A 25,732-nucleotide genomic window follows, 5' to 3' on the forward strand; every position below is an offset into this window, starting at 1 on the left:
ACTGTAATGAATATTTCAAGACATCTGATATAATTTCTGAGGATTTGGGTCTCCTAGACGCATTCCATAATGCTGAACATTTAGCAAGTGTTGGGTGATGGATCCTTGATGCTGTTGGAGATTTCTTTATGGCATTAACACTAGGAGGACCGGACCCGTCATTCTGCTGGGTACCACGTATTTAAATAATTCTTATTCGAAAGCTTTTCATCCTATGACTCCCACAATTTACGACTTTTATTTTATCTTTGTGATGTATGATTCCTAAAAATATTGGATTTTTATGACTTTTCTAAAGGATGTTACAAGCAATTACTACTAGTAGCACCATCGCCCGTCATTCTGATGGGTTTCAAGTTTCAGACCGGCCGTGCCTGCATACCAGATGCGGTTCAAATTTCTATTGTTGCAGCAATGTTTAGATTTCATTCGACTCTGCGAATGATTTATGACTTCGGCAGGTCCTTTGTCGGTATCTAAAAATAAAATATTGCTCTCTGAGTGTGTGTTGTTTTGACACGTGCGCGCTGTTTTCGTCGGCGAAAATTCAGTTTCACAAGGGCAGCCTCTGTTGACAAACATTATTTGTCAGAAGAAGAAATCGACTATTTGATGAATACGTCTGGTAACGACTCAGAACGTGAAGATCCCCGTAATCTGTGCGAAATTGACGAAATCCACGAATTATGTGAAAATCAAAGTACAGACCACGCTGATAAGGACGCAGATCACGTTCCTAGCAGAGATGAAACTAGTGACTCTTCAGATGGAGATTCATCGCATAATGTGAGGCAAGATAATGAGCAACCAGAACAGCCAGCTGATACTTCATCTACAAAGGTAAGTTAGGCTACGTAATTTTTTTATTATTAGGTACTTATTATTATTTTTATTATTTTTTTATTATTATTATTATTATTATTATTATTATTATTATTATTATTATTATTACCATCATCATTATTTATTGTTATTATTTATTCGTTGTCGTATTACTATTATTATTATTATTATTATTATTACCATCAACATTATTTATTATTATTTATTCGTTGTCGTATTATTATTATTATTATTATTATTATTATTATTATTATTATTATTACCATCATCATTATTTATTGTTATTATTTATTCGTTGTCGTATTATTATTATTATTATTATTATTATTATTATTATTATTATTATTATTTTCATCACCATATTTCTTATAAATACCAGTAATATGTTACTTCAATTCTAATTACCACAACAGCAATGTGAAAAAATCTTTGTAACTCTAGTTCCTGGATTGAATTGTGTCTCTAACATAAAAGTATATAATTTATTAATTATGTTTTCAGCTGCTTCATTACCATTGGCTCCTAATATTCCAACTACCAGAGGTGGCCGTGGCAGAGGCCGAGAACGAAATTGTTCTCAGGTAACAAACAATCCTGTCCTAGGAAGTGTTGAGACTGCTGCTGATGGGACACAATGGACTGTTATTCCTCCACAAGCTGCACCTGGAAGAAGAGCACGACAGAATATCGTGGCAGAAGTCCCCGGACCTACAGACCATGCGAAGAGGTCCGTCATAAATGGTAAGCACTTGAGTGCATGGAAACTTCTAATTGATGACAGCATGCTTCTGAATATAAAAAGATGCACTGAAAAAAGAGCACGTCAGGAATTACAAGATGACAGCTGGACCATTAGTATTGAAGCATTAGAGACTGCTATTTCTCTTATGTATGTGAGAGGAGTATATGGCGCAAAAACTTTCTCCTAAAATTATTATGGTCGCAGGTTTGGGGACCAGCATTTTTTCGAAACACCATGAGTAGAAATCAATTTAGTGAAATTTTGAGGTTTCTGCGATTTGACGAGAAAGCCACACGATCTCAGCTGCTACTCCTGTATGGAATACCTTCATTGCCAATTGCTTGTTATGTCACTGTGGATGAACAGTTGTTTCCTTGCAAGGCTCGCTGCCCATTCATACAGTATATGAACAGCAAACCAGACAAGTTGGAATAAAGTTTTGGCTGGCTGTTGATACAAGCTCTAAATACTTGGTGAACGATTTTCCTTACCTTGGTAGAGATGAGGAGCGTCCTGCAGTGTACTATTAGCAGAACATGTTGTAATGCGTCTGGCAGAGCCCTACCTTTCTAAGGGAAGAAATATTACATGCAACAATTTCTTCACGGCAAAATCTTGGAGAAAATTTGAAACACAATAGTATTAGCATAGTCGGTACACTGGAAACGTCTAGATGGGAAGTTCCTCCATCAGCAAAATCACCTACAGTGCCCTTGCACAGTACCACTATTTACAAGTCAGGTGACATGACCCTAACCTCCTGTCAGTGTAAAAAGAACAAGAATGTGCTCCTGTTGAGCACAATACACAACACAGTTACCATCAATGAGCAGCCTCAAAAAAAGCTACCTGAAACAGTGATGTTCTATACTGAAACTGAGTGTGGTGTTGACATCGTAGATCAAATGGCTCGACTTTACACTGTGAAATACGGATGCCCTAGATGGCCTATGCAAGTGTTTTTCAATGTGCTGGACCTGCCGCAATCAATGCATAGATTCTGTACAGGAGGTAACAGGTGATAATGTGTCTTGGCACCAGTTCATATTCAAGTTGGGAGAAGAACTAGCAGCCAGATATGTAACCACTAGACCACCAGCCCCTCTTCCTGAAATAATTCCTCAGCAGCGCAACATCCGCAAGACATGTCAGACTGGAGGATGCAGAGGGAAGAACAGAAGTGAAAATCAGTGTCGAAGTGCTTCAAGTACATGTGTGGACCATGCTTAGCAAGTTCCGAGTGTGCCTGTGTAAGGTGTTGTGATGCAGCTGGTGGCTTTGAATAAACAATCATGAAAGGAAGCTTATTTTTGTCTTTCTTGTTTATAGTGTAATGCATAGTGTTTAAATATGGAAATTATTTCTTTCATTTTTGTACTTAGATTTTTTAAGATGAATTCAATAGTTACTGAAATTTAAAAAATGTCATATCCTAGAGAAAAATCATACATATACTTTAAAAGCATTAAAAAATTATATAAATAATCATTCCTATTCAAAAGTGTTAAATATTTGGAAAGAAAACCTGTTAAACCTGCACCCGTCAAAATAACGGGTCCGGTCCTTGTAGGTAGACAGTATCTGGTCCTCCTAGTGTTAAGGAAATCAGTTGTGGCAAGAAACGTAAGTGTATGGCTAGCACATCTGAAATGGGTAGGCAAATAAGACAAAAGTTCATTCTTCAAATCCAAATCCAAAACTTGAAGGACAATAAGAAGAAGAAAGTATTTTGAGTATTTGAAATACAAAATACATCAATTTTATGCATTTAAATACAAAATACTTTCGAAAATCCTTACAAATTACGAAATTCAAAGTATTTCAAATACTGTGTAAGACATGTAGTTGAGGTGAACGAATCACACTTATTTGTTAACAAAACACGAAAAGGAAGGCAGGACACCAACTGTTTGCCATTCACTTGGACGTATGCCCCTCACTGTGGCTGTGGTGTGGGCCGACTTCTGCAGCATCTGTTTGCTGAAGTCAATGAAGATATGTTACACAGCTCCCTTTCTGGAACTCTTGTCAAATCTTTTGCAACAGGGTGTTTACAACCTAGAGCGTATTCTTACTATTCCTCTGATGTTAATATTTTCGTTAGCAGTGTGAAGCTATTGTTTTCCAGGGTTTCCTCTGTTTGTGTTTGGATCATTCACTTTGCCTTTGCTCTTGTACAATATTTTGATATCACAGTGTCTCCATCCTTCAGCAGTGATGTCCAGGTGTCTAGGCTGATTGCTTTATGTGCTCATTTGGACTGGCTGTGTGGTAGCATCCTTCACTTCCATGTAATGGGTGGGTGATTTTGAGTTCCTCTCTCCTATTTTCATTTTTGTGTTCAGTCTGTTGCTTTCTTGCCATTTTGTGAGAAGTGAATTTCCTGTATAGGATGTGAATTCCTATTGTAGGGGGCAAGGGTTTTCTTTTCTGGGCAGAGAAAGAGTTTTTTATGTCTTCTGCTGCCAGATTAGCCTCATTTTCGCTATACTCCGATTTAGTTGTCTTCGGGAGAATCTTATATCCTGTGTTTTTTCGCATAATTCAGTGGGTCCATTTTTGGAGGCTCTGCCTCTATGAAGGACGTTCAGTTGGCCTTACATATCTCCGAACACTCTTTGTTGAACCAATGTTCGAATTTTATCTTGCAGTTGACTGTATAGATACTCTGAATGTCTATTGTCATCTGGGTTTATATGTATGACAGCTTGCTATAGCATCACAGTAGATATAGACTCTGACAATTGATATGTGGTTCGTTTTAATTACGACGACGTTTTCTTCTGTATGGATTTTTATTGGTTTCCAATCCTCTCGTAAAAGCAAGAAACTTCACTGATGCGTACTATCGGTGACACAGATCATCTGCCCTGAACCTTGGAGAAGTTAGGGGTGATTGTTTTGAGGGGTGTGAGTCTAACCTTGGAGCAAGCGGCTGGCTAACGGTACTCTTCAGGCGAATACACTCTGCGTAATGAAAATGCGACATTTTCACGAAAAATAAAAATCTCACGAATCTCTGCTTGTTATATGTCATTTTTTTTCGTTATATCCGAATTTTTTGAATCTGACAACACTGATTATGTAACAACACGTAAGTGGGAGAAAAAGCGCCAAGAAGTTTGTGGTTTAAGAGCGCGAAATTATCTATTAGAAGTCACATATTTGAATGCACATTTAAGGCAAATAAATCATTACTTACGTATGTTAAATTCAATTAATAATGAAGTACTGACCTTTGTTAATAATTATAATGCATAGAAACAGTAAAACAATGATTATTTCGTGCTTGATTACAATTATTACAACGAAAGGTTGAGAGTTTGTGTTTCACGCTCAAATGGACATTTGTTTATATTTCTTCAAAACCATTTCATTTTTTAATGTTTCATAAATGTAAAAGTGAGGCACATCATACAAAAATCAACTTCTACATCTTGATTACACGACTTTTAACATTGTATCACTTCGGAATATGTATTTTGTAAACTTTCTTGTGTTAAATTTCTATCGTACCTGTTAACATGTTTCGACCTTTAATGGGTCATCCTCAGAACTGGTCGTTGTTGGTCTTGGCGCCTCTTGTTTTGTTTCCTGTGAGGGTGCGTTCGTGTGATGTAGTGTAGAGTCAAAGAGTGTGTGTTTTCCGAAGTTGAGTTGTGTGTTGAGAATTTCATTGGGGTTTGGAATTGAACGGGTTACATCAGCTTCTTGTCTATGCGGATGACGTGAATATGTTAGGAGAAAATACACAAACGATTAGGGAAAACACGGAAATTTTACTTGAAGCAAGTAAAGGGATCGGTTTGGAAGTAAATCCCGAAAAGACAAAGTATATGGTTATGTCTTGTGATCAGAATATTGTACGAAATGGAAATATAAAAATTGGAGATTTATCCTTCGAAGAGGTGGAAAAATTCAAATATCTTGGAGCAACAGTAACAAATATAATTGACACTCGGGAGGAAATTAAACTCAGAATAAATATGGGAAATGCGTGTTATTATTCGGTTGAGAAGCTTTTATCATCCAGTCTGCTGTCAAAAAATCGGAAAGTTAGTATTTATAAAACAGTTATATTACCGGTTCTTCTATATGGTTGTGAAACTTGGACTCTCACTCTGAGAGAGGAACATAGGTTAAGGGTGTTTGAGAATAAGGTGCTTAGGAAAATATTTGGGGCTAAGAGGGATGAAGTTACAGGAGAATGGAGAAAGTTACACAACGCAGAACTTCACGCATTGTATTCTTCACCTGACATAATTAGGAACATTAAATCCAGACAGTTGAGATGGGCAGGGCATGTAGCACGTATGGGTGAATCCAGAAATGCATATAGAGTGTTAGTTGGGAGACCGAAGGGAAAAAGACCTTTAGGGAGGCCGAGACATAGATGGGAGGATAATATTAAAATGGATTTGAGGGAGGTGGGATATGATGATAGAGACTGGATTAATCTTGCACAGGATAGGGACCGATGGTGGGCTTACGTAAGGGCGGCAATGAACCTTCGGGTTCCTTAAAAGCCATTTGTAAGTAAGTAAGTGTTTTTGTGTGTCTGTATATTTCATATTGTTCTAATGTGTTTAGTTTCTGGCTTTTTGGTTGGATGTGTAGTAATTCCATGTCTGTGTTGATGTCTCTGTAGATCATTTGAAACACATTACAAGGAACACATCACAGCCATAACAAAATTACAAAACACCTCCACATATGCAGAACATCACAAATGCTAACCACACCTACAAAGACATCAACACAGACATGGAAATACTACACATCCAACCAAAAAGCAGAAACTAAACACACTAGAACAATATGAAATATACAGACACACGAAAATACACCGCAATGAAATTCTCAACATATAACTCAACTTCGGAACACACACACTCTTTGACTACACTACATCACACGAACGCACCCTCACAGGAAACAAAACAATAGGCGCCAAAACCAACAACGCCCAGTTCTGAAGATTTCCCATAAATAGGTCGAAACATGTTAGCAGGTACGATAGAAATTTAACACAAAGTTTATAAAATACATATTCCGAAATCAACTTCTTATATGGACAACATTTTGATTTATGTACAAACGAAGAAAAATGTTATGTTCATGTGTGACCAAATTTTATCGTAAAATCCAGTTACAATTGTTATTCTTATTGGAAGTCTTTATGCCTAAACATAATTAGTAATGAAATTTCAAATACTTATTGTTGATTTAGATAATTGTGTGTGTGTGTGCGTGTGCACACGCACCTGTGCGTTTTTTTCAATGTACGTATACTGTAGGTTAAACACTCTTGAAAATAAGTGTTCCATAACTGTTGTAAGGGGGAAAAGAACTGGTCACGCTACCCCATTATCTCCTGGCCTAGTTGCCTCATAAGTGGTGCCTTCTTGGTATCACTTGTGAGGTTCACACCTTTCTTTGGACATTTGACTAAACAGTAACAATTGTTGTCAAAATATAGTGTGTAGGCCTAAAATTAGCATAAAACATTTAATTTATGCCTAGAGTTCGTATAAAATATTTATTATTTTTTAATTCCTTGAATTAAAACCTTACAAAAATTGGTTTATGTTAATTTATTACCTATAAAAATAAAACAAGCTTATACAGTACATTTTTATGGTAAGTAGATAGCCACAATATTAGGCCTATGTATAAATAAATTGACGTGATTATTGGCACATTAGATAAATGATACTAAATTTCTGATATTAATTTAAAATCGTTTTATTTAATAACATCAATTAACTTACCCTAGGTATCATTTAGCAATTCTAAAAGATAGGCCTTTTTAAATCTATATTAGTTGTTCTATTGATATAAATGTTTATACATTTAACATTTTTTGATAGTATTTTCAAGAATTAAGTTGGGCTGATTACTTGTTTTGGGTTTTTTCCGAGGTTTTCTCCCACTGTAAGGCGAATGTCAGGTAATCTATGGCGAATCCTCGGCCTCATCTCATCAAATACCATTTCGCTATCACCAATCCCATTGACACTAAATAACCTAGTCGTTGATGTAGTAAAAAAAAATGACATCAAATATACAGGTGAAATTACAAAAGCTTGTGGTGGCAAAGAAGTGAAAGTGTGTTTGATGTCCAAGGAAGGGAAGTACTACAAATGGCTGACACATTGGTATATTCGTCACATGACATTATACAGGAAATATCACCACATATGGTTGTAAACTGTGGACCGTGCATTTTAGTGTAATCTAGTGTTGTTTTGTATAACAAGAAGTGTAGGCATAGTATAAAAGTCTTTAGAAGAAGTAATGTATTATACTTACTTAAGGAACCCGGAGGTTCATTGCTGCCCTCACATAAGCCCGCCATTGGTCCCTATCCTGAGCAAGATCAATCCAGTCTCTATCATCGTATCCCACCTCCCTCAAATCCATTTTAATATTATCTTCCCATCTACGTCTCGGCCTCCCTAAAGGTCTTTTTCCCTCCGGCCTCCCAACTAACACTCTATATGCATTTCTGGATTCGCCCGTATGTGCTACATGCCCTGCCCATCTCAAACGTCTGGATTTATTGTTCCAAATTATGTCAGGTGAAGAATACAATGCGTGCAGTTCTGTGTTGTGTAACTTTCTCCATTCTCCTGTAACTTCATCCCTCTTAGCCCCAAATATTTTCCTAAGCACCTTATTCTCAAACACCCTTAACCTATGTTCCTCTCTCAGAGTGAGAGTCCAAGTTTCACAACCATATAGAAGAACCGGTAATATAACTGTTTTATAAATTCTAACTTTCAGATTTTTTGACAGCAGACTAGATGATAAAAACTTCTCAACCGAATAATAACAGGCATTTCCCATATTTATACTGTGTTTAATTTCCTCCCGAGTATCATTTATACTTGTTACTGTTGCTCAAAGATATTTTAAGTTTGTGATTTAGCAGTTACATGTACTAAACAAGTGTCTTAATTATATGGAAAACAACTGAATGCATTTATGTCATTTGGCACAATAATATGAACATTTTCCATTTTGGTAATAAATCAAGTGGCATACAATATTTCATATTTTTTACATTATTAATTATTCCTTTTCATTAAGAATTTGTGTTTATATTTAGGAATGCTTATGTTAAAAGACAGTAGTATATTTTTTATGAACTACTAAGTATTTAATTAAATATCCTGCAAAGATCATAGTTAATTACTTCAAAAATGTTACGTGTGTAACTATGGAATGACCCTAATCCCCTTTCTAGGCCTATTTTCTTCAAAAAACATTTCTCTCCATTTATATGTGGAAGATGGAGGTGAACGTTTGTTTTCTCTAGTTAATAGAATTGCTGATGTAAATATATATTCAAGGCTAAGACGTAGCAATAAAATTTTCGTGTGTGTGTAGAGTTTGCATATATAGAGAGACTAAGTGTATCTCTAAGCGTATCTGTATATAGCAACTAAATTTAGACTTAAGTGTACCTAATCATGCCGGCTCCTAAGAAAAAGAAGGTAATTCATTCTCAAGTACGTGAAGTAATAGCGAAAGTAATAGAAACGTGTGATAATGAAGCCAAGAATAAGAGTCTTACACATTTAGTTACTCAGGCACTAAACACGCAGCATATTACTGCACACTGGTTTGTCTGAATTTACGTTAAAACAAATTAGAAAAGAAAATTAGGAAAGAAACCGGGATTGCCCCAAAGAGAACTGGAAGGGTTATTGTCAACATACATTAAAAGTGGAGAGCCAATATAGATTTCGGCATAATACTGTGCCTGCAGTAGTGGATAATCTGATTATTTCTTTGGATAAAGAAGACGATAGTGATGATAGGAGCAATGATGATAATGATGATGATGATGATGAAAGTGATTCAAAATTAGCTACCTACTCCACTGTAATGCAACGCAGAATTGGTCAGTCAATGTTTTTATAATGCATGCCACATTGTATTTCTATTTTCAAACTTTCTCTCTTTCTCCATCCACCCCTTCCACTACTATTACGAAACTACCCCCAACTCCGCATTCCTTCCAGGGCAGATGAGCTGCCTTTTTGATTTTCTTGGGTGAGTGCATGAACTGCATAAAGGCCTGGTAGATCGACTATATTTACTAGCATGGTTTCTGTTAGCATTGTAAGTCTTAGTCTTCAGTAATGTCCTTTGACGACATTGTGAGGGCGTTTTTTAATCCTATGTTGTACAGCATTATTCAGTTGGAATTTGCTTAAATTTGATTTCTCCTCAAAGTCATGCGCCATTAAACTGTTGTTGATGAAAAATGAATTGCCTTACATAGACTCCCTTTGGCCAGAAGTCTTCGCTTTACCTGGAAGGACGTTGTTTATACCTTCATGGTTTTCAGCTGGATTATAATTATTGTTCTCCATCTTGACTGGTGTTCACAGTCACGAAACTCGAATCATTTATTGTTGCCTTAGTGATGACCAGTAAGCTTCATTCTATGTAGTTCGGTCAGAAAAGACAGTAGATAATAAACACATGTTAGTCATGACTACACATAATAAACAATTCTTATTGCAGAAGACTTTTTCTATAGTATTTTGATACGAAGTTAATCCTAAAATGACTCCCTGCAAAGGGTCAGTATGCAGTGCTTTTAATTGTAGCAACAACCAGGAGAAAACGCCAGAACTCTCATTTTTTAGGTTTCCTAAGGACCCTGTAAGGTGAGAAAACGCTGTAAAATGATTTTGATTTACTTTATTGTGTATATTAGTTGGAATTTTCACTATACATACCGTTATCCAGGTAGACTGCAACTAAATCTCACTGGAATGTCTCAATGACCACTTTACGAAAACTCACCCTACAATCCGTAGCTCCATCGACAAACAGCAAACAATCGCTGAACTCTAACCTATGGACCATCTCCTCAAGAGAAAAATTTTACTTTTCGTACATTACACAATCTGACGTAAAGAAAGCCTTGAAACGAAACACAACTACCTGCAACAGAAGAACCAGACCACGGCAACATTTCGTTATTAAACAAAATAATGGACTTAATATTACTGACTGTGACTCACATTTTCAATGCCTCAATTATGACTTCGACTTGCCCACAACAATGGAAAGTCACTTTTATCCACCCACTTCCCAAGACTAAACCACAGGCATCTCATGACCATAGACCTATCATCATTCTGTCTTATCCGAAGCATTGGAATGCATTGTACACAAGCAACTGACAGACTACTTAAACAAGTACAAACTTTTCTACTCAAGTTTCAGGGTCAGACATAACACAAGTGTTGCATTACTTAAAGTCATGGAAGATCTGTCTGAGGCCTGGGACAGACGTAAATTGACAATAATGACTTTACTTGACTTCAGCAAAGCCTTCAGTTCTGTAGACGTTGACCTGTTAATCTGTAAACTCAGACGCCTACACCTAGAAGAACATGTCCTGTGGTTTGCCTTTCACCTTAATGGCTGCCAACAAAATGTGATAGCTGGAAATTGTTCTTTCTCTTGGCAGGCCGTGAGGTTAGGGGGGATCAGTTCTCGGGCTTCTATTATTTTCAGTCTATACAAACTACAATCTTTAAAGTACTGGTACTGCCGATACCATTTCTACGCAGACGACCTTCAAGTATACATAAAATTCCACACTGACAAAATAAATGATGCAATATCTAAAATTAATGACGATCTCGACTCAATTTGGATATGGACAACGAAATTCCGACTTAAACTAAATCCATAAAAATCACAGTCAATAATTGTGGTCATTGACGTTTGTTAAGCACTATTACTATATCAAATGTGTCTCCGATTAAAATAAATGGCACCGAAATTCCGTTCAGTAAATAAGTGAAGAACCTTATATGGATAAAAGTTTAAATTGGAACGTTCAAGTTGCAGAAACTTCTAAGAAAGTATTCTTACTAATCCACTTGTTTAAGCGGTTGAAGAACTTTCTACCCTTTTTCCTGAAAAGATTTTAGTGCAAACACTCATGATGCGCCACTTCAATTACCGTGATATTCTGTTTACTGGTCTAAGTGTTACTTTGACGCAGAGACTGCAATATTCGCCGGGCTGATCACATAACACCATCCCTCGAAATGTTGTCCCGGCTCCATCTAGAAGATCACAAAAAAATCCACTGACATTTCCTCCTCTTTCATGTATTGCATTTCTCCACTCTTGTCTATCTCGTTTTCAAAATTTATCCACCACATAATCTAGACACACGATCACAGCACTCCTCAGTATTATCCTTGCCGCCGAACATCCTCATACTCATCTTCTTTCAAAGTGGCTGTTCCTCAACTCTGGAATTCCCTACCGAGTAATGTCAGACATCAAACCAATTTAAGAATCGACTAAGGAAATATTTTTCAAGCAGTTCTCGTTAATAATAGTTGTTTCAAGTTTCCCAACGTTTAATGGTTATACGGATAAATATTTAAGTCACCATCAACCAAGTCGCAAGCACGCCATGTTACTTCTGTGCGCTTGGTGCAGGATCTTTGTCAGCGCGGAATGTAGTGCGGTGGCAGCCTGCTTGCCTCTGTAATCTGTAGTTGAGTTTACCATTACTCTGTAGATGATCGGATAGTAAAGAAGAATACATCATGCGCTTTGATAAACACTGTTCATTATTTAGCTTGTGCCAACACTAAATTACGCCTAAAGCCTAATAGTACATTATGCAACAAGCCTATAATGATAGTAATTAAGAGGCGAGTATGTTTGTTTATGAAACGAGCGCAAGTGAATTTCATAATTTTCATACGAGCGTCTTAATTACCATTATAGGCAAGTTTCATACGACTTTTTATGCTCGACCATATTTTTAACTTGCAATTATTCGGAAGTATTCATTTTATTCATATCTAACCGAAGAGTGGAAGTGACCTTGTGCATCTCTCGTAAATTGTGAGATGTGCGCAGACGCGAAAGTATTGATTTTTTCCGAGGAACAATAATGTCATTGACCTTGTTATAATCTACAGAATAACTTACTTACTTACTGGTTTTTAAGGAACCCGGAGGTTCATCGCCGCCCTCACATAAGCCCGCCATGGGACCCTATCCTGAGCAAGATTAGTCCATTCTCTATCATCATATCCCACCTCCCTCAAATCCATTTTAATATTATCCTCCCACCTACGTCTCGGTCTCCCTAAAGGTCTTTTTCCCGCCAGCCTCCCAACTAACACTCTATATGCATTTCTGGATTCGCCCATACATGCTACATGCCCTGCCCATCTCAAACGTCTGGATTTAATGTTCCTAATTATGTCAGGTGAAGAATACAATGCGTGCAGTTCTGTGTTGTGTAACTTTCTCCATTCTCCTGTAACTTCATCCCTCTTAGCCCCAAATATTTTCCTAAGTACCATATTCTCAAACACCCTTAACCTATGTTCCTCTCTCAAAGTGAGAGTCCAAGTTTCACAACCATAAAGAACAACCGGTAATATAACTGTTTTATGAATTCTAACTTTCAGATTTTTTGACAGCAGACTGGATGATAAAAGTTTCTCAGCCGAATAATAACACACATTTCCCATATTTATTCTGTGTTTAATTTCCTCCCGAGTATCATTTATATTTGTTACTGTTGCTCCCAGATATTTGAACTTCTCCACCTCTTCAAAAGATAAATTTCCAATTTTTATATTTCTATTTCGTACAATATTCTCGTCACGAGACATAATCATATACTTTGTCTTTTCGGGATTTACTTCCAAACCTATCTCTTTACTTGCTTCCAGTAAAATTCCCGTGTTTTCCGTAATCGTTTGTGGATTTTCTCCTAACATATTCACATCATCCGCATAGACAAGCAGCTGATGTAACCTGTTCAGTTCCAAACCCTCTCTGTTATCCTGGACTTTTCTAATGGCATATTCTAGAACAAAGTTAAAAATTAAAGGTGATAGTGCATCTCCTTGCTTTAGCCCACAGTGAATTGGAAACGCATCTGACAGAAACTGACCTATACGAACTCTGCTATACGTTTCACTGAGACACATTTTAATTAATCGAACTAGTTTCTTGGGAATACCAAATTCAATAAGAATATCATATAAAACTTCTCTTTTAACCGAGTCATACGCCTTTTTGAAATCTATGAATAACTGATGCACTGTACCCTTATACTCCCATTTTTTCTCCATTATCTGTCGAATACAAAATATCTGGTCAATAGTTGATCTATTACGCCTAAAACCACACTGATGATCCCCAATAATTTCATCTATATATGTAGTTAATCTTCTCAAAAGAATATTGGACAAAATTTTGTACGACGTCAACAAAAGTGATATTCCTCGAAAGTTACTACAGTTAGTCTTGTCCCCCTTCTTAAAGATAGGTACGATTATGGACTCCTTCCATTGTTCTGGTACATTTTCCTTTTCCCAAATAGCAAGTACAAGCTTATAAATTTCTTTAGATAATGCGCTTCCACCCTCTTGTATTAATTCTGCTGGAATTTGATCAATACCTGGAGACTTATAATTTTTCAGATTTTTTATCGCAATTTCGACTTCAGAAAGTGTAGGTTCGGGTATAAATGGCTCAGCAGTTTGTATTTCAATTTCGTCCCGATCATTTGTATTTGGCCTATGTATATTTAGTAGTTGTCCAAAATAGTTTTTCCATCTGCTCAGGATCGAATGAGCATCTGCAAGCAAGTCACCATTCTCATCCTTGAACATGTTTACCCTTGCCTGATATCCATTCTTGAATTCCTAACATGAATAACATGAACTAATTTTGATATAACCTGGAAATTGATTTAGAATTGGAAAACGAGATGACAAATAATTGAATTTATTTGAATATTATTTACAATTAACGCTAATTATTATAGTAACAGAACATAACCTTCTGTGACAGTATTGAATTTCCTGCCTCCATGACGTTTCCCTCGTCTTTCGATTGCATATCCGAGAATAATCGAAAACCTGAACTTTAATGAATAGGTGTACTTTAATGACATGCATTAAAGGACTGCTACCAGGTGTATAATTACTACATTTCGGCATGGTCGAGCATAAACAACTAAATGCAAATAGCCTACATTATAGAAATACAAATACATTGAACCAATATAACTATAATTGTAGCATATACTTGCAACATCTTTTTAAGTGTAGTTATATAAGAAGGAAACAATACATTGTCAATGAAGGTTAGCAATTTATAAATGAAGCTCCTACACACTGGACATGTTATAAAATGTAAACAAAACATATTGACAAATACAACGATAATACTGGAAAGATGGTTTCAAATTAAAGTGATCTAAATTGTGCAATGGATACATATCTCAATTAAGAGTCACACTTTCAGATTTAATCGGCACACACTCTTGCTTTTTGACATCTTTTGGTTTATACGAAATGAACTATATTTGGACATAATGAAACACAACTCTGAACCCTTAATGCACGCTTCAAGTTATGATCACTGAGGGTGGCTCTTTCATAGCCTTTGCTATGTTTCATACCTGAAAATAAAGCTTCACAAACAGAGGCCGAAGCAAACATTGAAATTAAAGATGCCTTAAGCCTATGGAGACGAGGGAATCTTGATTTACGAAATGGGCTGTAAAAGTCTAGCAAACTACGTCTGTTCCTGTGACTGTCAGCCAGCTCAATGGCACATTTCAAGTTGTTTAGTTCAGTTGGACATCTTTGGGAGTATCATCAGTATTTATTGTACACTGTAAATGGTGTAGCAAATAGATCGAAATCCGTTTTTAGGCGACTCAAATCTTGAAATCTGTCTTCAAAGTCATTCATAAGAAAACAACTGGAGATTTTCAAGATAACAGCCCATCTCTAAGAAATCACACGTGCCAACCTGAGAATGACCAGGATCGCCATTGGACAGTCGACGTTCCCATAATGACAGCATATTGTTTAAAGCTTGATACTGCATAACATAATTATCTGTGATCTGTTTGTATTTTCCAGCTGTGCAACAAGTTCTCCACTCATTTCCAGAAACAAATTTATCTCCTCCAATAATTCGAAAAATCTGCACAGAACTTTGCTACATTCCATGAAGTCTGTTGCTTCCCATTCAGGATTAAAATTGTTTGTTGGCGTCAGAGGCCTTCACTTTAACGTGTTTCTTTCCATGACAAACAGGCGTCGACCTACGAGATGCCACTACTACCGAGAAGATACTGTACACGTTACTGCTCCGCTCACACCGTGCTCAATACCTGCACATAGCACCGTGTGCAGCCAGTTGGTTGTCAGTGATTTGAGTTTTCTCATTATTATTATTATTTCTTATCAGTGGTTATTAAGTTACTGTCTCACAAACATTACTTATCTACTTATGGCTTTTAAGGAAACCGCAGGTACATTGCTGCCTCACATAAGCCCTCCATCGGTCCCTGTCCTGTGCAAGGTTAATCCAGTCTCTCATCATATCCCACCTCCCTCAAATCCATTTTAATGTTATCCTCCCATTTACGTTTCGGCCTCCCCAAAGGTCTTTTTCTCTCTGGCTTCCCTCTAACCTTCATTGTTTACTTTTACTTTCATAATTCACTTTCATCTTGTTTTACGACCTAGATATTAATGTAATGACTACTGTAACCTTATTGTATTCAATTAGAATTGGAGTGTGGCTGGGTGGAAGAGAAGGCCTACTGGCCTTAGCTCTGCCAGATTAAATAAATAAATTATTATTACCGTAATATGGATAACATTACAGTACTGGTAATGCTGTAAATCTCATTTTGGGTTTTCTGTAGCACACGACACTGAAGGTTTTTTTGAAAAAAAAAATGGAAAAAATGGTGTAATTTTCAGAGAGAAGGTAGACCTAGTTAGGAATATGAAGAATTCATATAGGACGTCAGTTGGCTTTAAAATATTAGAAAATAAACTGACCGGCAAAAAAATGGATCACTTTGTAAAAATCGAATCATCTATAATAAATCACCAATTTAGAGAGAGTATTATTAAATTGAATAGGTTTTATGACCAAAGAGAGATGTATTCATAGGCGGAGTTATGGAAGGACATGGGGGGGGGCACTGCCCCCCAAACTTGTCTAAACTCTTTCTTTTATTAACATTACAAAATATTGAATTTTCTTTTGTTTATGATTAAGTTTTTGTGCTTAAATTGACGAGTTAATGTCTTCAGATCATTGTCTGGACAATATTTATTTTAAATTTTTGAATGTATAAGAATTTCTATACCTCATTTGTGGAATGGAAGCATTGTAATGTTTCTTTTGTAACATCCTGTACTCGTGTGTTAAAAGTCTGCAGGTGTTCAGACCGCCACAGAGCAATATGAATAACATATTGCACAAAAATGCAGAAAAAAGAAAAGTGATCCGGGTATAATGTGTAAACTTAAAGACGAGATTAAATAAAATAATTCTGTGGTGTTCAGATAAGTCATTTTTTTTGTGCAGATGGAATTTTGTTCCCCAGATGAACACTCAGTTAAATTATACAAGTGAGTGTGCAAAAATCAAAAGAATACTAGCAGTTGATGTGTTATATTTGTGTTTGCAATAAGGGCTCCAAGTTTAATTTTAATTTGTCTCCAACTCATTTTTATGACTTGTCTCCCTGTACCCAAACAGCACAAAATTAGATATCTTCAGGAAAGCTAAAGATAAAAATATTTCTTTTAGCAGTGATACCAGTACGCATGTATGCATGTGTTTGTGTACAAGAGAGAAAAAGAGGGAGATTGTTTAAAATTATGCCCTATTATAATTTATAGCAGATCTACAGTTCAAGCCCTATACTAATAAATGATCATAATCTGATACGCTGTACTGTACCATGGTCAAGCTACAATGAGGGGAGGACGTAATTTTTTTTTTAGTAGGTTATTTTACGAAGCTTTATCACCATCTTAGGCTGTTTAGCGTCTGAATGAGGTGAAGGCAAGCTACAATGAGGGGAGGACGTAATTTTTTTTAGTAGGTTATTTTACGAAGCTTTATCACCATCTCAGGTTATTTAGCGTCTGAATGAGGTGAAGGCAAGCTACAATGAGGGGAGGACGTAATTTTTTTAGTAGGTTATTTTACGAAGCTTTATCACCATCTTAGGTTATTTAGCGTCTGAATGAGGTGAAGGCAAGCTACAATGAGGGGAGGACGTAATTTTTTTTAGTAGGTTATTTTACGAAGCTTTATCACCATCTTAGGTTATTTAGCGTCTGAATGAGGTGAAGGCAAGCTACAATGAGGGGAGGACGTAATTTTTTTTAGTAGGTTATTTTACGAAGCTTTATCACCATCTTAGGTTATTTAGCGTCTGAATGAGGTGAAGGCAAGCTACAATGAGGGGAGGACGTAATTTTTTTTAGTAGGTTATTTTACGAAGCTTTATCACCATCTTAGGTTATTTAGCGTCTGAATGAGGTGAAGGCAAGCTACAATGAGGGGAGGATGTAATTTTTTTTAGTAGGTTATTTTACGAAGCTTTATCACCTTCTTAGGTTATTTAGCATCTGAATGAGGTGAAGGTGATAATTCCGGTGAAATTAGTCCGGGGTCCAGCACTGGTAGTTACCCAGCATTTGCTCATATTGGGTTGAGGGAAAACCTCGGAAAAAACCTGAACTAGGTAACTTGCCCCGACCGGAAATCAATCCTGAGCCATCTGATTTTGCAGCCAGATGCGCTAACCGTTACTCCACAGGTGTTGACGGGAGGACGTAAATGATGACACCATAACTGCGTTATGGGAATTCCATGGTTTTGCTTTGTCCCCCAAGGAAACTGTTCTCTCTCTCCGCCTATGGATGTATTCAACATTTTTGGAGATGAACATAATGTTATAAAATGCCACACCACCTCGTGAGCCACTTTGTATCCCTAACCGTTAGACTGTATGGTTTATGATTTTACGACACAGACCAGTAATAAAACTTTCATGTTTTACAATTGTGTGGTGGCCCTATTAATGAATTATCAATGCATCGCACATTGTATGTCGTAAATCAAAATGTTTCTTCAGTTTCTGTTTTCAATTTGATATGTTAAAATGCCTCTTATTTGAGACGACATTACGAGAGCTGTCATGTTTGTTGAAGATGGATGAATCATTCTTTATGCGGTTAATGCTATCGTAGAAGCATTCTATGTGTCCTACAGTGATTCTGTGAACTGGGAACCAACCTCAGACAACCAGAATCAGGCCGTGATAGATCTACATCAACCAAGGAGGACAGGTTTCTGATTCTCTGTATCTTGCGATATCTCCACACGACTGCGGTCCAGGCCAGAAAGCATCTCGAAACAGTGAGGAACATCACTGTGAGTGAGAGAAATGGTACACGAAGGCTCCAGGAAGCCAATTTGACCTCAAAAAGACCTGTAATTTCACCATCACTCACCTCCAGCATAGGGCAGTGTGATTACAGTGCATGCGTCAACACCAGAATTGGACTGTGGACTAGTGGTCAATGGTGCCGTTCACGGGTGAATCGCGATTTTGCTTTCGGTTATCTGATGTTAGAGAAAGAGAGAGTGGGGAGCAATATTCGCCTTGCAACTTTCCCGAAAGAACGCTGTTTGGATGGTTCTGTCATGGTTTGAGCGATATCAGTTTTTGAACTCAAGCAAAACTTGTTTTCGTCGATGGAGGCGCACCAATATATAGTGGAGGTGTTAGCGGACCGTGTAATTCCCTTTGCATAACCATCCCCCTCCATGCTGCTCACTGCCTTCGTGACATTGGGATGCAGCCGGACTTAAATCCTATTGAACATCTGTGCATATGTAGGAGAAGTGGAATCTCAGGATCTGGTGGTTAGCATGGAGGACACTAGGAGTGATAACACAATACGCACACAGTAACAGTTACAGTGGCTTAATCATTTGTTAATGTAAGCCACAAAATGGATTACTTGAAATTTTGTGTAAATTACAACACTTTAGAACTTAAAATAAACTGCAAACAAAAAGCATTTTGATGACAGGATGAAGTGCACAGGTTACATGTTTTTTTCATTTTACAATATGCCTTAGTCAGAATGAAGAAAAAATAACCTAAAGCATAAGCTATAAAATGATTATAGTTCTTTAAAATCTTAGGTGATCCACTTTTTTGCTGGCCAGCGTAACTAAAAATTGGAAAGAACTGATCAGTGTAGGTAACCTAAAAGTGACTGTTTAACACGCAAAATAAAGAGGTAGAACACTTAAAAATGAACGCAAAACGTACATTTCACTTCACTTAGTATATGCAAGGCATACCAAAAGCCTAAACTAACCTGTCACAGATTTCCACACTACAGAACTTAGAAAAATGCATGTTGGAAATTTCAGTGTCCCGTGCTATAGAAATGCAGATTAATCTAATCTAATGCTTTTTTTTTTTCAGGAACAGATTGTGGTTGATAAACCTTGGAAGGAAAGATTTAATGGATAAGAGTATTGACTATTTATATAATAATATAAAACTGTGCTCTAATCATTTCGAAGATGGGCAGTTAGGAACACTAATAGGAACAAGTTAGTGTGGAATGCTGTTCACACTATTCGATATTCCTAATCCGCCTCCTCCAGTAAAAAGAAAATTGAGCACCAGAAAGTATGAAGTATTGCGGAAAAAGTTACGTCAATCCTTTAATGGTGACTCTTTACTGCAAGATTGTGCGTCAGCTGAACTTGATGACTTTACCAGTGATCTCCCAAATAAAATGTGTGATGCTTCCACACAAACAGAGCTTTCTTTGAATGAAAATGACATTATGCTAGCTATGTTACGAGAAAAGTATCAATATAAATCATTAGAAGTTGCTTGGCTCCGGAAAAAATACAAGGAAGTCAAGAGAAATCGGTGTGTGCGTGCAGTTTCAAGAAAAGGTACAGAAAAATAGACAAAAATGCAGTGCTAGTGGATAGTTAATGTTAGATGTAAATGTATTACATTTCATTTATTGATAAGCATTGTACCTTTGTGATAAGGAAGAAGTCAAAAGATGTACAAAATTATAAGTAGGCCTACATAGCCGCCTGTGTAGGTTAATACAGTTTGTAAGAATAAACAAGTCATGAGTTGAGTAGAAGGTATGAATATGAAGAAATTTTATCAGTTCTATTCTGAACCTTTTTTCAAAGCTTTAAGATAATTAGACAGTGCATTGAAGACCGTGATGAATGAACAGTGAACTCTTTGTTTATGTAACAGACTAACAGAGGACAGATGGAGATAGGATTTATTTCTTCCATTAAAATTAAAAATATATTGATTACTAAATACTAAAAATATCTTAGTTTGTAACATAAAACACCATCAGGGAAAGAGTAAAGTAAGGCCAATACCATATTTCTGTAGTTTAGAAAATAGGCTATTTTAAAGATATGATATGAAGGCCTTGATGATGTTACAAACATATTTGTAACCAATACAGTAGCCATATTGAATTAAATACAGTCTCCATTTTTGTAATAAATTTTATGAAATTCACATGATGTAAAATATAATTACCAACAAAACTTCCAAACGTTATATACCACAACACAACCGAAAAAGCCATACATCACAAAAAAAAATCCTGTTGTTTTCATAAATTTTCTTACGTCTTCCATCCCATTTGAGCTAGGTAGGCTGTCTCTCTTGCTTTGCTTAATGCATTATGCAATGAAGATGGTGGCAGCAGAGTGACCACCATATTGTCAGATGGAGATGCTAAAAATCGCAACATTTGGCTCAACTCAACATTTATGACGATACCAAATTATGAAAGGGGAGTGCATAAACCATGTCGCCAAGTGCATGGGCACAGGACTGAGAAATTAGATCAGAGAGTGGGAGGTAAATGCATAACACTTGGAAGAAGAAAGCTGAATGGAAAAACAATTTCAGCTCTCACTAATTACTATAGAGCTGCAAATTGTAAGTGGCATCCTTGATGTACAGGAATGCAACTCTATCTCAATGCATGTCAACTGACTAGAAACCAAGTCATGATCACTGTCCGATTCCTAACAGAAGCCAGGCTAAGGGAGAGGAGTCTCAGAGTCACACAAAATGAAACACCAGTTGAGCTCTGAAGTAGTGACAAAGTTTCTCTCTATATCAACATTTGGCATGTAATGAAATTCTAGCCAGGTGTACACAAAATACAGATGAATGTGTTCATTCAGTAATCTGGGCCACATGTCCAGAACAAATATTTGTTTCAAAGAAACGGATTGATTTTGCAGTGACAAATAGTGAGCTGACAGAGGTAGCCCAAATTGTATACAAGAGACATGACGAAAAGAGAAAATGCATAAGCAAATGGAGAAGCTCTGAAAAGAGAACGAGAATACAGAGAGCCATAAAACATGCAGAGGATGAAACATATGATCCTGGGCAGTTGTATGAGTTCACTTGCTGCAGGGTATTTTACAAATTGCCATTTTTCTCAGGATGACATTTTCACATCTTCAAAACACTCCAGAATGATTATTTTTCATCTGATTGCTGTGAAATTTTGCTTGCATATCACTAATAGGTGGTTAACAAACTGTAGTGGCATTTTTTTGGATATTCACAATATGAACTGGTTAAGGAGCATTTATAACCCTGCAAAACTTAAAAAAAAGAAAATTAAATATCATTATTAATTTTAACAGTGTAATAACCCACTTCTACATATGTGGTGTAGTGTAGAACAGTCTTTACTTTTTAGTCACGTGGGTTGGACCCTCAGGACTTGGCGAAGACAAACAGCAGTAACAAGAATCAGTAGTCAGTAGATAATGTTTTATTCTGGTATAAATGTTACAATTTTAAGTGGACTTGCCTGAAGCAAGATCCAGAGAGAAATCACACAGGGATACAATGTCCCGCCTCTTTTATAATATTGGGTCAGGATGTGATGCAACCTTTCGGCCCTTGAGGCTAATTACTTCTTTGAGAAATAAAATGTTTTCTCAAGGGGCGACAGTCTCTAGGGGAATTAGGTATGCTCAGGGTCGTGTGAAAGGCTATGCCACACATATGTACCGTGAAGCAAAATGGATATTCTGAGGGTTGCTTTAGCTGCATGCAAGAAGAGTCCATCTTACTTCCTAATTTTACATGATACATTATACTAGCTCAGTACATCAATTGACATGGTTAGACTTTACAAATACGTTCCTGTGCTGTTACCTTGCATTTACATATGGTACAGACACATTTCACCACACATATAAGAATGGCAAACCTGCACTCAGAAATCAAAAGTAAGGTTCAGTTTATTATTTAAAAAAGTTAAACATCCAAAATCAAATTTTTCAAATTTTGGGGCTCGTCAAATATGCACATTTAAAAAATACAAAATACTTAATAACTTCAGAACCAAACAACCAATCCGCTTCAAATTTTGCATGATACTTAGTTTTATAACATTGATTGATTGATTCATTCATTCATTCATTTATTTTATTCCATAGATCTTACATGAGCAATGAAGCTTTAAGATGTGGAACATGTCAACATTTTACAATATTACAATTACAATTTTTACAAATTTTTATAGTTTTACAATTTAGTAATTTTCTACAATTTTTACAATTTTGTACAATTTTTTTTACATTTTGGCGAGATGTAGTGAGATGAGGTCCGAGGATTCGCCAAAATATTACCCGGCATTTGCCTTTTCGGTGGGGGAAACCTCGGAAAAACCCAACTAGGTAATCAAGTCAAAGGGGGTAATCAAATCAAAGGGGTTGATGCCAAGGACTCGCCATAGACCATCCGGCTTCAGTCCCACGGCTGGGGAAAACCTCCGAAGAAACCAAAGTCCAAAGGGGGATCCAACCCAAGCCCGAACGCAGCTCCGGAACAGCAGCCCAGCGAGTCTGCCGACTGAGCTACATCGATGGCTCTACTAAAAGTATACAATACATAGCCAATCAGATTATTAAATTTACAAACGCAAACGATCATTCATAAGTTGAGCTATATTATAATACAAAACAATTTAATTAAATTTAAGGCATAAACAATTCAACCAGTTGTGATATACAGAAATTGATAATACATTCATGCAAACTACTTCAAATTATAAACACAAACAATTTATCAGTAGAGCTATATAGATTACTATTCAATTTAAAGCATATACAATTCATCGGCCAAAACTATACAAATATATACAATACAAAGTAGCATACTTTCATTAAGCTATACAAATTTGTGCAATTAATATCAAGTAGATTCATTCAATTTATAATCATAAACAATTCATCAGTTGAGCTATACATGTTACCATTCAATTTACAGTAGGTCTATATACAATTCATCAGTAGAGCTACACAGACTAGTAATCATTTTAAGAACATATACAATTCATCAGCCAAACTATACAAACATATACAATCAAATTAGTTCAATTTACAAACTTATTTTCGTTAAGCTATACAATTCATATGAAGTAGATTAATTCAATTTATAAGCTTAAACAATTCATCAGTTGACCTATACAGTATACTATTCAATTTACAGTACATACAATTCATCAGTTATGCTAAACAAAAAATACAATACATAGTAAACAGATTAAGTCAATATAAAAACATATTTTAGTTGAGCTATATAAAATTGTACATGTCATTTAAGTAGAATAATTCAATTCATAAGCATAAACAATTCATCAATTGTGTAGAAGGTATGAGTATGTAGAAATTTGGTTAATTCTTTTCTGAACCTTTTCTCGTTGTTCTTCAAATCTTTAAGATAATTAGGCAGTGCATTGAAGACTGTTATACATGAATAGCGAACTCCTTTTTTAAAACAGCTTAGACTAACAGAGGGTAGATGAAGATCTGATTTATGTCTTGTATTAAAATGATGAATGTCTTGATTAGTACTGAATTTATCTTGGTTCTTAATATACAGCATCATTAGGGAAAGAATGTATTCACAAGGTAAAGTCAAGATTTCTAAGTTTCGGAAAATATTTTTACATGAGGTCCTTTTATGCACACCGGCCATTATTCTTATAGCTTTCTTTTGTAAAACAAAAACGTGTTTAGCTTCAGACGAGTTACCCCAGAATATTAATCCATATTTCATTACAGAGTGAAAATATGCAAAGTATGACATTTTAAGTAAGTTTATATCACCAATAGTAGATTAGGATCTTAATGCATAACAGGCAGAGCTCAATTTACGAGTAATACATTCTATATGCGTTTTCCAGTTCAAGTGATTATCCAATTCTAAACCAAGAAACTTTGTGCTTATAGATTCTTTGAGATGAATACTGTAGGAAACCTGAGCACTATTGTGTGTACTAAATTTGACTGCACTGGTTTTATCAACATTAAGTGCTAGTTTATTTGCATGGAACCATTCATTCATTAGATTCAGCACTGTATTAGAAGTGTTTATAAAATGATCGTATTGTTTGCTTGAAATAATTACACTTGTATCATCTGCAAATAAAATTACATGTGCTAACTTATATAAAAATCATTCAGATCGGTTGAAAATTGTAAAAGTTAGAAAACTCGCTAGTGTTCTCTCTTAAAAGAAAATGTTTACACATAAAAGTAGAGTATTCACAGATGATCGCCCAATCGAATCTCAATTCGACTACATTTTGACATTCGACTACGACCATTCTGTTACAAGCTCGTTACTATTAGTCGAATTCGGCCACAGTTGGCAATGCTGGCAAGATGTCTTTCTTCACCTTCCTTGTTAGGACTCAGGACTGACAACTTAAGCCAAAAGCACACATGTTCATTTTCCATTTCTTTGAATTTGAATTCATTGGTGGAATGTTGGTAAGAAATGGTGGTAGCACTCACAGTGCTGGATAGTGATGAATCCCTCTCTTATATTATAGCCTTTTGATCTTTATGGACAGGGAAAGCTTAGTAAAGACAATTCGTTTTGGTTGCCAGTAGTTGAGTTTCCAAGATTTCCAAGAAGTCTGACAGCCAGTTTAATTAAAAATAGAAGGAAAAAGGAAACCCGGACAATGCCGGGTGCTTTCAACTAGTCCTGTACAGGGTTTCCACAAAAGAACTCCAGGATATAAAAAGAATCACAATAGGAGAAATAAGTGAGATGAAAACATCCTATTTTTCACGCATGTTCAGTAACTCAAAATGTTTGATGTAGTGTAAATGGGTCGTTAGTTGGCTCACCTGGAGCATAAATTTACAGGCTTTTGTTTGTTTTTACAT

At 36.2% G+C, this 25,732-nt stretch overlaps 1 protein-coding gene across 11 annotated transcripts in view; it reads left to right on the forward strand.

Annotated features, from left to right (window-relative positions):
• The window catches only part of LOC138715548 (uncharacterized), a 134,803-nt gene extending 113,774 nt beyond the window's left edge, over window positions 1-21,029 (forward strand). For all 11 annotated transcript variants that reach the window (XR_011336424.1, XR_011336425.1, XR_011336426.1 and 8 more), the window contains one exon: window positions 19,941-21,029. The gene's annotated coding sequence lies outside the window, so the exon portion shown is untranslated. The remainder of the gene's footprint in view (window positions 1-19,940) is intronic.
• Window positions 21,030-25,732: the final 4,703 nt, after the last annotated feature.

Source organism: Periplaneta americana, chromosome 15 (genome assembly GCF_040183065.1).
Source record: "Periplaneta americana isolate PAMFEO1 chromosome 15, P.americana_PAMFEO1_priV1, whole genome shotgun sequence".
Classification (NCBI taxonomy): Eukaryota; Metazoa; Arthropoda; class Insecta; order Blattodea; family Blattidae; genus Periplaneta; species Periplaneta americana.